General features: G+C 44.1%; 2 protein-coding genes across 2 annotated transcripts in view; both read left to right on the top strand.

Annotated features, from left to right (window-relative positions):
• Positions 1-12,006, top strand: part of LOC141121905 (uncharacterized) — a 619,894-nt gene that overhangs the window by 366,897 nt on the left and 240,991 nt on the right. The window lies entirely within an intron of this gene.
• LOC141121822 (uncharacterized) overlaps positions 10,291-12,006 on the top strand; it is a 40,270-nt gene continuing 38,554 nt past the window's right edge. The window contains exon 1 of the mRNA XM_073611538.1: positions 10,291-10,402. The gene's annotated coding sequence lies outside the window, so the exon portion shown is untranslated. The remainder of the gene's footprint in view (positions 10,403-12,006) is intronic.

Here is a 12,006-nt window from a genome sequence, read left to right as displayed (position 1 = left end):
ATACACCAACCTTTTTTTGAGGTTGTTATCCAGTTAGTTGATCAATCAAAACAATAATCGGCCAACTAATCAATTATGAAAATAATCATTAGTTGCCGCCCTACAGAGGACCCATTTACTAGTTACCTTGAGGATGGAATTGTAAGATCCTCAGAGATAAAGCTGCCTGATGTGGACGGAGTCCTGGTTTAAGGGAACCAATCTGCTCAGGTCTAGTAATAATCTTTTTATTTCTATTTTAGTAGATGGACGGGAGATGAGGAAAACCTCAGAGGATTGTCTCACCGTGTACATTACATACTCCTGACCCCTGCACTATATACTCTATGTTGTACATTACATCATTCTGATACTATATAGTCCTGTCTGTTGTATCTTATACAATATGTTGTACATTACATAGTCCTGATTTCTGCTCTCTCCCCTCTACCCACTGCTATATATACAGATAATATGTATTCTCTTTTGTTACACCCATTTCTACCAGCTGGACATTTTATATCTGATGATTTGATTGGAGCACAGCAGGAACCAATCTGCTCATGTCTAGTAATAATCTTTTTATTCCTATTTTAGTAGATGGACGGGAGATGAGGAAAACCTCAGAGGATTGTCTCACTTTGTCTCCAGATTGTAAAGTAGAAGATGAGGACATCACACAGTATAGTCCAGGAGAAAACCCGACTACCTCAAATGTCCATCCGACACCACACAGTGTAGATGGACCATCGTATTCCTCTTATCCTGAGGAACCTCAGACTGTGAGGGAAGGTGCCGTCCTTCCAACAGATAAGAGGTTTTCCTGTACTGAGTGTGGGAAGTGTTTCCGTTATAAATTTGATCTTAATGTGCATAAAAGATCTCACACAGGGGAGAAGCCATATTCCTGTCCTGAGTGCAGGAAATGTTTTTCACAGAAGTCTGATCTTTCCAGACATCGGAGATCTCACACAGGAGAGAAGCCGTATTTCTGTCCTGAGTGCGGGAAATGTTTTTCACAGAAGTCCTGTCTAGACACACATCAGAGATTACACACAGGGGAGAAGCCATATTCCTGTCCTGAGTGCGGGAAATGTTTTTCAGACAAGTCCCATCTTTACACACATCAGAGATCTCACACAGGGGAGAAGCCGTATTCCTGTCCTGAGTGCGGGAAATGTTTTTCAGTGAAGTCCAGTCTTTACACACATCAGAGATCTCACACGGGGGAGAAGCCTTATTCCTGTCCTGAGTGCGGGAAATGTTTTTCACGGAAGTCCCATCTTTCCACACATTGGAGATCTCACACGGGGGAGAAGCCACATTCCTGTCCTGAGTGCGGGAAATGTTTTTCAGTGACATCCCATCTTTACACACATCAGAGATCTCACACGGGGGAGAAGCCGTATGCCTGTCCTGAATGCGGGAAATGTTTTTCAGTGAAGTCCAGTCTTTACACACATCAGAGATCTCACACGGGGGAGAAACCGTATTCCTGTCCTGAGTGTGGGAAATGTTTTTCAGTGAAGTCCCATCTTTACACGCATCAGAGATCTCACATGGGGGAGAAGTCGTATTCCTGTCCTGAGTGTGGGAAATGTTTTTCCCGTAAGTCCAGTCTTTCCAGACATCAAAGATCTCCCACGGGGGAGAAACCACTTTCCTGTCCTGAGTGAGGGAATTGTTCCTCACTGAAGTCCTGTCTTCCTGTACATCAGGGATCCCACACAACCCTCGAGGTGGATTAGTGCCTTGAGTGTGGAAAATGTCTTCTATATGAATGTTGCTGGACATCACAGGTCTAATGTGGGGAAGAAGCACACCCTGATATACACCTCAGATATACTCCATGGCTGATCTTCATCATGTAAGAAACAGTTCCAGGGGTGTGGACATTTTTTGAAAAATCGAGTTGTCCAAGGGACTAAATCAGGGTCCCAATCTCCTTGTTCCTTATGACAATCTCCTTGTTCCTCATCTACCAGAGAGCTCAGCAGCGGTGTGGGAGTTCATTGAAAACTACAAGCCGACATCAGCAAAGGGCAGAACTCTGTGAATAAGTGGCATGGCTGCGCTCTTTAAATAAAGTGACAGCCGGTATGGGGAACTTCTCTCCACACTGCTGTCACACAGAGGACTCGGATCGCTGAGCCGCTGCAGGAACATGTAACATGTTCCCATCGGTGAACGTTTCCTTTAACCCTTTCACTGCCAGAGCCAGTTTTGTGGGGTTTTTTTTTTGCCCACATATTTAACCACTTTAATACCGGACACTTTCACCCCCCCCCCCCTTCCTTCCCAGGCCAATTTTCATCTTTCAGCGCTCTCACAATTTCAAAGACAATTGCGCGGTCATGTAACACTGTACACATATGACATGTTTATCTTTTTTTCACACAAATAGAGCTTTCTTTTGGCAGTATTTGATCACCACTGGGGGCTTTATTTTGTGCTACAAATACAAAAAATTATGAAAATTCTGGAAAAAAAAGGTTTTCTTTCTGTTATAACATTTTGTAAATAAGTACCGTAAGTTTTCTCCTTCACGAATGGACACTGTTGAGGAGGCTCTAATATGCAGCACTGATGGGTGACACTGACAAGCATCCCTGGTGGACACTGATTGGCATACCTGGTGGGCACTGATTGGCATCACAGGCAGGCACTGCTGGGCCTGTACTGATAATAAATGCTTAATATCAGTGCAGATCCCCCCTGTCAGGAGAACTGCTGATCAGCTCTCCTCTACTCATGCCTTGTCAGCATGAATAAAGGAAAGCCGATAACTGGCACTTCCTGGTTACGATGTGATTAGCTTTGATTGGACACAGCTGATCACATGGTAAAGAAAATGGTAAAAAATGTAGCGCTAAAAAAAAGGCTATAATCACATATCAATATACCAAATGATATATAAAAATGGAGCAAACATATGAAAATCAATCACAAAATAAATTTAACATGTGAATATAGATATATATGTAGTGTATAGAAGCACAAGTGGAAAGTCCCAAAGGTGGAAAAGCCTTGAGGTAAACTTATATAGAGTCCACCACAAAAATTGTTGTTGCTCAGAAGTACAATGGCCTTGGCAGGCATGTAGAGCACCAGGGATAATGTGTCCTCCACCCAAGATGAGGGGTATGTACTCTTACCGGAAGCAGTAGACTCGAGTGTCAGCTAAAATGAGTCAGTCATACAAGGATGGTTCAATCAGCGGCCTTCCAGAGACGATCCAGGGAATCCCGCGAACACCAGGCAAGGATCCAGGGAATCGTGCAGATGAACGTGAGGCTGGAACTCAGATGTTAAACAGCCTGAGTGGAAAGCCAAAAACTCACGAGGAGATATAGAAAGAAAAAATGCCTCCATATGGTGTAGGTCAAAAAGGTGGGTTTTTATTGAAAAAAAACAACATACATCCATATATATAAAACTGTGATCACAGAATAAAAAGCCAAGCCCGACACATTTCGTTTCAATGGACTTCAACAGGGGTGTACATCGGCTCCCCCACTTTGCACATATTTATAGATTACAAATAAATTAAGAAACCAATCAACAGAACGTGGTAGGTGGCAGCTACCCGGAAGGGGCGCGGCCGGCATAAATTCCACGTCCAAAATCCCAAGACTGGTGATTGGAGCAGAGCTGATCACATGACAGCATGAATTCCAAGCCTCAGTCCGGGAACAAATAAGCAAAGTGGGCCCGGTCTCAGGACACCAAGAATAGCGTCATGGGGGCTTGACCACACTTGTGGCATCAACCTGGAAATGACGTGGCCAACACAAGGCGGATACCTCACTAGGAAAGCCCGTGAACAGAGTGACGCCGATCACGTGATGGCTAATCTATGCCACACTTGGGTCAGGGTTGTAATTTCATCATCACTCGGTCACGTGACCCTGAATACAATGCCAAGGGAACGTGAATCAGCGCGAGGCGTCAACCCGGAAGTTAAACCACAACGGGGCAGATATCTCGTTATACAACTAAAAGGTTGCATAACGCCGGTCACATAACCCACAGCGACGTAACCAAACCTCATTGAGGCAAGGAGCAAACCCACATCACAAATGTAGTGACCAAATGTGCCCCGAGCCTCGAAGATGGGAATAACAGACCTCATTTAAGGAACAAAACTAAAACAACTAAAACGACTCCCAGATCATAATATGGAACATATGATGTCAAAAATAAGGTTATAAAATAACACATAATACAAATGAGTGAATTTGACCAATATGGTAAAAAGTAATAAAATTAAAATATAGCATAACGATTAAGCTTGTTTAATGAAAGAATTTATGTTCAAATCGACGTTCATACCGAACGGCGAATATGACTTGAGCTCGTGTCCAGTATGTATCCAGTATTTTTCAAGGAGAGAGACACCGCAAAGGCGGGACTCCCCCCCTCCAATGTGGAACAAACTTATCAATGATTTGAAATTGTATTCCTGCAGGGTCATTACTTCCTGTCTGTATTCCATAGAGACTTCCTGTCTGGGTAGAGGTGAGATCACCATCTTGTGGAGCTCAGAGGAACTGCAGCCCTGAGAAACGTCTGGTAGTGTGTATGTACTGTATATCCTTCCCCTTTCTCTCCTCCCTGAGTGTGTATGAAGAGGCGGAGCTCTGAGTGTATATGAAGAGGCGGAGCTCTGAGTGTGTATGAAGAGGCGGAGCTCTGAGTGTGTATGAAGAGGCGGAGCCTTGAGTGTGTATGAAGAGGCAGAGCTCTGAGTGTGTATGAAGAGGCGGAGCCCTGAGTGTGTATGAAGAGGCGGAGCTCTGAGTGTGTATGAAGAGGCGGAGCCCTGAGTGTGTATGAAGAGGCGGAGCTCTGAGTGTGTATGAAGAGGCAGAGCTCTGAGTGTGTATGAAGAGGCGGAGCCCTGAGTGTGTATGAAGAGGCGGAGCCCTGAGTGTGTATGAGGAGGCGGAGCTCTCAGTGTGTATGAAGAGGCGGAGCCTTGAGTGTGTATGAAGAGGCGGAGCTCTGAGTGTGTATGAAGAGGCGGAGCCCTGAGTGTGTATGAAGAGGTGGAGCCCTGAGTGTGTATGAAGAGGCGGAGCTCTGAGTGTGTATAAAGAGGCGGAGCTCTGAGTGTGTAAGAAGGGGCGGAGCTCTGAGTGTGTATGAAGAGGCGAAGCCCTGAGTGTGTATGAAGAGGCGGAGCTCTGAGTGTGTATGAAGAGGAGGAACTCTGAGTGTGTATGAAGAGGCGGATCTCTGAGTGTGTATGAAGAGGCGGATCTCTGAGTGTGTATGAAGAGGCGGAGCTCTGAGTGTGTATGAAGAGGCGGAGCTCTGAGTGTTTATGAAGAGGCGGAGCTCCTGCTAGAACAGCGGTCGGAGGAGGAGTCTAGGAGGGAGATGACAGAAAGCTCAGCAGACTCTCAGGAGTGAGCGAGGAGGATCCAGTTCCTTTGCCATCGGAGGTGAGGAGAGTGTGAAGGATGTTGGTGACTCTGGTAGATGAAAAGCTGGGAGTCATATTGCTCTGGTGAGTGGGGAACCACTACTAAGGGGGCGCCCTCACCATCACATGTGTAAGAGGTGGAAGGAGGCGTGGCTACACTACAGCTGGCACAGTTTGAAGCACCGAGAACTTTACACCTTATCAACTCTTCACTGATTGGTGGATTTTTTTTTTTTTGTAAAATAAGTTAATTGAAGTAGATGCAAAGTGAAAGCAGTGGACATGCAGAGGACACTGTATTAAGCACAACATATTCTATGTTTACATGAATTTGCATGTTTTTAGTTTATTTACTATAACAGCAAATATTAGAAGAATAAAGAAGTAGGTGCAAAGTGGAAGCAGTGGATCTGCAGGGAACAGCATCTTGAGCACAAAGTACTTTATGTTGTATATAAATTTGCACATGGATCAGTCTATTTAATTTATTGATAAACACCATAAGATCAATGAAGTAGGTGTAAAGTGGAAGCAGTAGAAAATATTATTTTGAGCACCTAGCACTTTATATATGAACGTATCCACATATTTTTATTTATTTTTCAAATGTGATTTATTAAAGGTTTTGTGATTGTGATTTTTTCCTCATACATTCTCTAAAAGACCAGTTCAGTAGTAAGTACCCTGAAGTCCGTATTTGGAACAAGAATATTGCTACAGCTCTTGAAAACAATTAAAGAGACCAGTGGTCTCCAAACTGTGGCCCAGGGGGCCGAATGCAGCCCTTTGCTTTTATCTGGCCCTTGGGGCAGTATTTTATTCACTGACACCATTGAAGGGGCACAGTTCCTCCCAATGACACCAACAATGGGGCCCAATAATACCAATGATGGGGGGACCATTTCTCCCAATGACACCAAAGATTGGGCACTATTCCTCCCAATTACACCAACGATGGGGCACAGTTCCCCCCCAATGACCTCAACAATAGGGCACCATTGCTCTCACTGACACCAAAAATGATGCATTGTTTACTCCAACTGATGCTGGGACAATTTCTACTCATGGTTGCCACCCCTAAAGTCTGAAGGACAGTAAACTGGCCCTTTGTTTAGAAAGTTTGAAGACCTCTGAAATAGACATAAATACTTCTTACCACTAGCAGCCTGTTATATAATAAGGTATAACCAATACATGTCCAAAGAGACAGCATACAACACTAAACACTTGAAGGTTTAAAACCAACCTACTGCAGATACCAGATTATGAGCATATTGAATTGCATTACGAGAGGTCCATTTGTGTCCACACATTATTGTTCTAAAGGTAACCTATTCTAGAGCTTCCCCAACAAGATATTTATCACTGTAGGATTTGTAAAGAAACGAGGACCAATGGAGCCAAGCCAGGTACCTGTAACCACGGGTCCTATCATTTATTGAACTTGAGTGGAGCACCATGGTGTTTCATGATATGTCTCTACTTAAGCAATGTGAAGTTATCTTGGGTACTCCAGTTCTCAGACGTGGGTGGTAGAGGCTCTATCCACTTTAACAGAATACATTTACTTGCTAAAAACAATAAGCGAGATATAGCGGTCCGGACATGGGGTGTAAGTAGCTCTTCATCCAAAAACCCTAATATACAGGTCAAAGGGTCATTTGGTAGACCCCTGAAATGCTTGGTTTATAACCGATATTACTCTATTCCAATAGCGCACCAGTTTAGGGCACCACCAACACATGTGTATATGGTCCGCAGTGGTACCGCCATACCTTGGACATTCTGGACTCTCTCTACATTGTCATCTATACAATTTAAGGGGAGTTCTATGTACTCTGTGAAGAACAAAATGTTGTGACAACCATTGGGTAGGGGAAATAGACATTAAAGGTACTTGCTCTAAAATCGATTGCCACCACTCTCCATCCATGTTAGAGATATCTGTAGACCACCCTGTCCTTCCATAAAGCTGCAGAGTGATCTGAGAGCAAAGCAGAAGAGACCCATATAAAGATGATATAAGAAGAGACCCATATAAAGATGATATAAGAAGAGATCCATATAAAGATGATATAAGAAGAGACCCATATAAAGATGATATAAGAAGAGATCCATATAAAGATGATAGAAGAAGAGATCCATATAAAGATGATAGAAGAAGAGATCCATATAAAGATGATATAAGAAGAGACCCATATAAAGATGATATAAGAAGAGATCCATATAAAGATGATAGAAGAAGAGACCTGTATAAAGATGATATAAGAAGAGACCCGTATAAAGATGATAGAAGAAGAGATCCATATAAAGATGATATAAGAAGAGACCCATATAAAGATGATAGAAGAAGAGACCCATATAAAGATGATATAAGAAGAGATCCATATAAAGATGATATAAGAAGAGACCCATATAAAGATGATAGAAGAAGAGACCCATATAAAGATGATATAAGAAGAGACCCATATAAAGATGATATAAGAAGAGATCCATATAAAGATGATAGAAGAAGAGATCCATATAAAGATGATATAAGAAGAGATCCATATAAAGATGATAGAAGAAGAGACCCATATAAAGATGATATAAGACGTTTCTTCTCCTTGCTAGTAGCTACTTGATCTATGAGTGGAGGGTCTATCTGTATGAGAGATGTGGACCTGGTTTGAATAGAATGTGGACGGTGAAGATGAAGGTAATGATAAATGTTAGTGGTGAGTAAACCAAACTCGAGTTGTAAGTCTTTAAAGGATTTTAGATGACCATTGGTATATAATTGATACAGGAAGGAAATGTATACCCCTAGAATACCAGGCAGAAAAGCCCTGTAGTTTCCCAATCTCCTCTAGTCGCCCCCTTTCCCAGATAGGATGAAATCTGGAAATGCCATCATAGCCCATAATAGGTCACATCTCGTCCCAGACCTTAGCTATGAGGATCAAGGTAGGAGATGTGGAACAATCCCAAAACCCACCCGCCTCCAATTGGGCCAGCAGAGGATATTTATTAGACCCAGACAGCAGTAAAGCTTTAATGGGGTCCCCACCATCAATAGTCCCCCACCTAGAAAAATGTTGCAGCTGAGAATCCAGGAAGTATAACCTAGCAGAGGAGACAGACAAACCTCCACCATCTTTGGGCAGTTGTAAAATAGGTAAGCGGATCCTAGGCTGCTTCTCTTTCTATATCAGAGTCTCTATCCTCTTAACCAATTGCCGACTGTTCCATGTACATGTACTGCGGGGAGGCGACTCTATTGTGCAAAATCACGTACAGGTACATCATTTCGTGCAATAGGTCTGGGGCGCACTGTGGTTGGACACAGCAGGAGCCAATCAGCGTGTCCGGTAGGCCCGGCGATCATTCCAAGAGAGGCAGAATGGCAGTCTACCTATGTAAACAAGGCAGATCGCCGTTCTGTCAGAGGAGAAGATGGAGATCTTGTGTTTCTGCCAAGCATGAAAAGGATCTCTGTCTTCCAAAAGTTGAAGCACCTCCCCCACACAGTTAGAAAGCACTCCCTAGGAACACATTTAACCCTTTGATTGCCGCTGATGTTAACCCTTTCCCTTCCAGTGTCATTAGTACAGTGACAGTGCATTTTGTTTAGCACTGATTACTGTATTGGTGTCACTGGTCCCCAAAAAGTGTTACTTAGAGTCAGATTTGTCTGCCGCAATGTTGCAGTCCCACCAAAAAAATGCTGATTGCCGCCATTACCAGTAAACTAAATAAAAAAGTCCATAAATCTATGCCACGGTTTATAACTTTTGCGCAAACCAATCAATATATGCTTATTGGGAATTTTTTTTTTACCAAAAATATGTAGCAGAATACATATTGGCCTAAATTGATGAAGAAATGTGATTGTTTAAGTTTTTTTATTTTATTTTTTCTAGCAGAAAGTAAAAAATTGTTTTTTTTTGTTTGTAGCGCAAAAAATAAAAACCGCAGAGGTGATCAAATACCACCAAAAGAAAGCTCTATCTGTGGGGAAAAAAAGACTTACGTTTTATTTGGGTACAGCGTCTCACAACTGGTGGTGAAGTGGTTAAACAAAAAAAAATAAAGTTACACCCAAACACATAAAGTCCCCCCCAAAATATGTTTTTTTTTTTTTAGGCCCCCCACCCCCACATACTGTTTACACACGTATGAATGTAAACACAAGTGTCAGGGGCGCCCACACTTCATTTATCATTTATTGCGATATAAATGTTACATATCACGGCGCACACCGGAATGTTAGTTCTAGCACCAGACCTCCTCCATAACACTAAACTGATGACCTATAGGGGGATTTTGAAGCATCAGCTATAGAAAATAATGGGGCACTGAAGTTTGTCACCATTTAACGGGCAAATGCAAATTTTTAGGTGTGACATGTTGAGTATCTATTTACTCGGTGCAACCTCGGCTTTTACATTTTACCTAAAAGTTCCTTTGTGGTAATATCGTGTGACATAAAATATTGGAACTACCACTATTTCATTCTCTAGGGTGTCTGCTTTCAGAAAATATATCATGTTTTGGGATTTTTATGTAATCTTCAGAGCTACAGTGATTGTTTAAAGATGTTTGCAGAAAATGCAAAAACGGCTCTGACAGCAAAAGGGTTAAGGTTGATTTCTAGATCGTAAGCTCTAACGAGCAGGGCCCTCTGATGCCTCCTGTATTGAATTGTATTGCAATTGTGCTGTCTTCCCCGATGTTGTAAAACGCTGTGCAAACTGTCGGCGCTATATAAATCCTGTATAATAATTATTTAAAAAAATAAAATCTGTGGAGGCCACATGACTCCTGTGCAGAGTGGAGCTCCAGTCTGCAGCCAGATACCATCAGGAAATGCAAATATGACGGGAAACATTGTAAATGTGGAGCTCCACTCTTGGAAGACAGGAAGTGATGTCAGTTACACACAGGAAGTTCCGGGTGAGAGGTGAGTCGGGAGGAAGTAGAGAGAAGGCATTGCTGGAAGGGGCAGTAGAGGAGGTAATAAGATCTTATTTTCTATTTACACCCAGTAACCCCCCCGTCATGTCCGTCCTCTTCCTCCATAGTCACTGTGATGTCTTTTATCTCCAGCAGATGATGATACACACATATATAGTGTGGGAACCTAGATTAACCCCTTCAGGGGGATCAGTTGATGATTAATATATCTTGCTTCCAAATCTGGCCATACATGGTTCAGTTTTATCGTTCATCCAGCGGGATGAGAGGAAAAAACTGAAGTGATTCCCCCATCCACACATAGGAGGGGGATGGGGGAATCCTCCCCGCTGCACTATTGTATTCTGACAATGGGGGGGCGCTCCTCCGCTCTCAGAATACACAGATCAGTGATGAAGCTATTGGCTGCAGCCGCTGATGGAGTGACTTTTATCCGGCAGTGACCACACATGGATGGAAATGTGACCGATCCCTGCTGAACCAGCTGAATTTCCATGTCTCTATGGTCACATCCCAGGTCACCATGGTGACTAGAAATGGTGTCCTGGCCCCTGGGCTCTTGTCATTCTCACTGTTGGTTTGAATAATGTTTCTGCCTGAAACCCGGACACATTATTCAGACAGGAATGTGGCTCGGAGCGGGGCCAGGCGGGAGGGGAGGAGGAGATGATGGCTCCCGACCTGTGAAGTGAGGGGTGGACTGGACAGGACAGGACATGAGAGGACTCATCTCACTGAGCTCCCGCTGCCGATCTTTCTCCTTTCCGCGGCCGCATTACTGTCACCATCGGCTCCTGCTTCCCCCCACAGCTGCCTGTGTCCCTGCAGAGCCCTCCGGCAGAACAGAGAGGAAGGAGCGGGACCGAATCTCCAACATGGAGCCACCTCGGCACTGCCACAAAGATCTCCACAAGGTGCTGAGAAACAGGACTACAGAGTCCTTACAGGAGTAACCAGGACAAGCCTGCAAAGCAGCCAGCTAAGAAACCAGCCAGGGAGGGACATGCTGCTTTATGTACACAAGATGTCCTCTCCATCCACTCTGCTCTCACACACTGCTGGGGGAGATGTACAGGACATGCAGGAGGACACAGGGGAGGGGATTGGATTACTGTCCTACACTCTGCACCCCATGTCCTATGTTCTGCACCCTAAACCTCATGTCCTTCTTTCTGCACCCTGAACCCCATGTTCTGAACCCTGCACCACATGTCCTGCATTCTGCACTCAGCACATGATGTCCTGCATTCCGTACCCCATGTTCTGCATTCTGAACCCCATGTCCTGCAAACGCCACTCTTCTCCTGTACCCCATGTCCTGCAGTGCCTTCCACCCTTCACCCCATGTCCTGCATTCTCCACCCAATGTTTTGCACCCCAAACCCCATGTCCTGCACCCTTCTCTGGTACCCTGTATCCTGCATTCTGCACCATGTACCCTTCCACTGCACCCCATGTCCTGCGTTCTGCTCCCTTCTCCGGCATCCCATGTCTTGTGGTGACCTACACATTTCTCTGGTATCCTGTACCCCATGTCCTACATTTTACACCCTTCACCCGATGTCCTGCATTCTGCACACTGTACCCCTGTGGTGACCTACACCCTTCTCCATTACCCTGTACCCCCTGTCCTGTGTTCTGCA

This window comes from Aquarana catesbeiana, unplaced genomic scaffold (assembly GCF_042186555.1).
Source record: "Aquarana catesbeiana isolate 2022-GZ unplaced genomic scaffold, ASM4218655v1 unanchor233, whole genome shotgun sequence".
Taxonomy (NCBI): domain Eukaryota; kingdom Metazoa; phylum Chordata; class Amphibia; order Anura; family Ranidae; genus Aquarana; species Aquarana catesbeiana.
This window is presented reverse-complemented; position numbering and strand designations above follow the sequence as displayed.